Raw genomic sequence first — 4,151 nt, forward strand, 5'->3', positions numbered from 1 at the left:
AATACTTAGATCTTGATGATTTCACGGTTAGAAATCAAGATTTGAACGATAGAAAGGTGTAGGAGTGTGCATAGATAAAAAACGTACAAGATTTAGGATGAAATCTTACCGGGATTGAGAGAAATCTGAGAAATAGTGAAGAACACGAGCTGGTCAGACAGAGGGTTTCCAAAAGTGGAAAGAATGACAATGACAGGCCTATTTATAGGCTTCCAAAAGGGGAAAGAGCTGGCCGATCGGCCAGGCATCCTGATCGGACAGCCTGCTCGATCGGACAGTCTGTCCGATCGGCTGGGCTGTTCGATCGGCTAGGAGCCTAATCGATCAACAGCCTGCGTTGAGCGTTCGATGCGACGATTTCTGATATTTCGATTTCGATTGAAGACGATATGAATACGATGGAGTTTTCTATTCAAATTACTTTTAATCCCAACCACTATATCTACATACAAGCATCTATATTTCACACTATCTTTTCGCTACCATTCATCATAATTCGATTTTGATTGAGTTCGATTGAGTTTCGAGTTTCGATTCGATTGATCACCACACATAACATAAAGTAAACACGCACAGGTAACACGTAAGGCACACACACACGTAATACAACACCAAATTCGCATAATTCGAGTTTCGAGTTCGATTAATGATTCGATTAGCTTGATTATTGATTGATTAACTTTATCGCATTGTTACTTCCTACTATTCACAGTTGTAAAGCGTTTCGCGTCGATTAAACATTCGATTACTTCGATTTTTTTGATTAACAACACTTACTCCACATAATACAAATAATAAAATCTAAAATAGACTAATCACAGTCAAAGGAGTCAAACTTGACTTTGACTTTGACTTGACATTCGGTAACACGGGGTGTTACAGCCTCCCCTTGTTTAGGGAATTTCGTCCCGAAATTAGGCCAAAAACTGCACTGCACTGTGAATGATCTTACCAATTTCTCGCTTCAGATCTTCATTTAAACAACTGCGGGTACTTAGCCTTCATGTCGCTTTCGAGTTCCCAAGTAAACTCCGCGCCTCGTTTGCCTTCCCATCGGACTTTCACGATAGGGATGTGCGAGCGTCTGAGTTGCTTGGTTTGGCGATCCATGATTTCGACAGGCTTTTCTACGAAATGCAGCGTTTCGTTAACTTGAAGGTCATCGAGAGGTACAATCAGATCATGATCAGCTAGGCATTTTCGGAGGTTTGACACATGGAAAGTCGGGTGGACGTTACTAAGTTCCTCCGGTAGTTCGAGTCTGTAGGCGACTTTTCCGATCCTTTCCAGAATCTTAAAAGGTCCGACATATCGAGGCGCTAGTTTCCCTTTCTTGCCGAATCTGACCACACCCTTCCAAGGTGATACCTTTAGGAGTACGTAGTCGCCAACGTCAAATTCAAGGGGCTTGCGTCTTCTATCGGCGTAACTTTTCTGTCTATCTCGAGCTTTCGACAAGTTGTCTCGAATCTGGAGGATTTTGTCAGTCGTTTCTTGTAGTAACTCAGAACCGGTTAATTGCGAGTGACCAATCTCATGCCACACAATAGGCGATCGACATCTTCTTCCATATAAAGCCTCGAATGGTGCCATTTGGATGCTGGCATGATAACTATTGTTGTACGAGAATTCAACTAACTGTAGGTACTTGTTCCAACTACTACCGAAGTCTATGACACACGCACAGAGCATGTCTTCAAGAGTACGGACCGTTCCTTCAGTCTGTCCGTCGGTTTGAGGATGGAATGCGGTACTTAAGTTAAGTGTCGTACCAAGAGCTGCTTGAAACGTTTCCCACAAACGCGAAGTAAACCGAGAGTCACGGTCTGAAATGATGTCACGCGGCGTACCATGATTACAAATGATCTCGTCGGTGTAGATTCGGGCTAGTCGTTCTACCTTGTAGTCTTCCCGTATTGGCAAAAAGTGGGCTGATTTGGTCAGACGATCAACTATAACCCAAATGATGTCATGACCTGATGGCGTGGGCGAAAGTTTGGTTATGAAATCCATAGCTATACTCTCCCACTTCCATATGGGGATTGGAAGTTGTTCGAGTAAACCAGAAGGTCGTTCAGCCTTAACTCTCGCACAAGTTAGTCAACTTCCAACAAAAAGAGCGATATCCCGTTTCATACCCGGCCACCAGTACTTGTAGCGAAGATCCTGGTACATTTGGCACCGGGATGAATAGAATATCGGGATTTGTGGACTTCGTCCATTATAATTTTTCACAAATCGGTCCGCTTAGGGATCCAAATTCAGTCCAGATAATAGAAAATCCCATTTGATTTGCTTACAAGCTGAGCTCCATCGTGATAGATCCTCTATTTCTTCAAAGTGCGTTTGTTAAAACAAGCATGCTGGGCTTCGCGGATGAGGGTTTCGACATCATGCTGGGCTTAGGTATTGCGAATACTGAGCAAATAACTCCGTCTGCTGAGCGCGTCGGCAACAACATTTGCTTTGCCTGGGTGATAATGAATCTCACAGTCGTAATCGTTGAGAAGTTCTACCCATCGGCGTTGACGCATGTTAAGTTCCTTCTGATTAAAGATGTGTTGTAAACTCCTGTGATTGGTGAAGATCGTACACTTGGTACCATACAAGTAGTGTCGCAAAATCTTCAATGCAAAAACAACTGCGCCTAGCTCGAGATCATGGGTTGTATAGTTCTTCTCGTGGATTTTGAGCTGACGAGATGCGTAAGCTATAACCTTGTCCCGTTGCATGAGAACACAGCCCAGACCAAGGTTGGAAGCATCACAATAGACAATGAAATCGTTGTTTCCGTCTGGCAACGTGAGAACAGGAGCATTGCAAAGCATGTGCTTAAGGGTTTGAAAAGCAGACTCTTGTTCAGTTCCCCAAACAAAAGGCTTGTCTTTATGAGTAAGAGCGGTAAGCGGCACAGCGATCTTAGAGAATCCTTCGATAAATCATCGATAATAGCCCGCTAGTCCGAGAAAAGAACAAACTTCGGACGGGTTCTTAGGCGTAATCCAGCTCTTAACTGCTTCAATCTTCGCGGGATCGACATGAATGCCTTGACTATTAACGATGTGACCCAGAAACTGAACCTCCTCTAGCCAGAATTCGCACTTGGAGAACTTGGCATAGAGTTGATTCCCCTGAAGTAACTCGAGAACCAAACGTAGATGTTGCGTGTGTTCAGCTTTCGATTTGGAATAGATCAAGACATCGTCGATGAACACGATGACGAAACGGTCTAGAAATGGCTTACACACGCGATTCATCAGATCCATGAAAACCGCGGGTGCGTTAGTTAAACCAAAAGGCATAACAACGAATTCATAATGGACGTATCGAGTGCGAAAAGCGGTTTTGGGGATGTCTTCCTCTTGAATGCGCAATTGATGATAACCTGAACGTAGATCGATCTTCGAAAAACACTTAGCACCTTGCAACTGATCAAACAAGTCATCAATTCGAGGTAGTGGGTAACGGTTCTTGATGGTTAACTTATTCAACTCCCGATAGTCGATGCACATCCTGAACGCCCATCCTTCTTTTTAACGAAAAGGACTGGTGTGCCCCAAGGAGAGGTGCTCAGGCGAATAAAGCCTTTTTCAAGTAACTCCTGGAGTTGGTTCGAAAGTTCCCGCATTTAGGATGGCGCAAGTCGATAAGGGGCTTTGGCAACAGGGTTAGCTCCAGGAATAAGGTCGATACGAAAGTCGATATCACGACTTGGCGGTAGCCCAGGAAGATCATCAGGGAATACCTGAGGAAATTCTCGGACCACTGGAACGTCTTTGACTTCGGCCTTCTTTTTCTTTTCCTTCTCCGCTACTACAATGTTGGCCAAGAAAGCTCTATATTCCTTGCGGAGATACTTGCTAGCTTGGATGCATGACATGAGCTTGAGACCTTTCGAAGCTGTTTCACCGTACACACATAATAGATCACCATTCGCGAGCGAGAATCGAATCATTTTATCAAAGCACACAACTTCAGCATGGTTTTCGCGAAGAAAGTCCATGCCTACTATGACATCGAAGCTTCCGAGCTGCATTGGAATAAGGTCGATTGGGAAGATGTGATTGTTGAGCTCGAGAGTACAATCACGGAGAACAGAGTTAACGGCGACAGTTCTTCCAGTAGCGACTTCGACTTCAAATGACGAGGGG

Source organism: Helianthus annuus, chromosome 2, assembly GCF_002127325.2.
Source record: "Helianthus annuus cultivar XRQ/B chromosome 2, HanXRQr2.0-SUNRISE, whole genome shotgun sequence".
Taxonomy (NCBI): domain Eukaryota; kingdom Viridiplantae; phylum Streptophyta; class Magnoliopsida; order Asterales; family Asteraceae; genus Helianthus; species Helianthus annuus.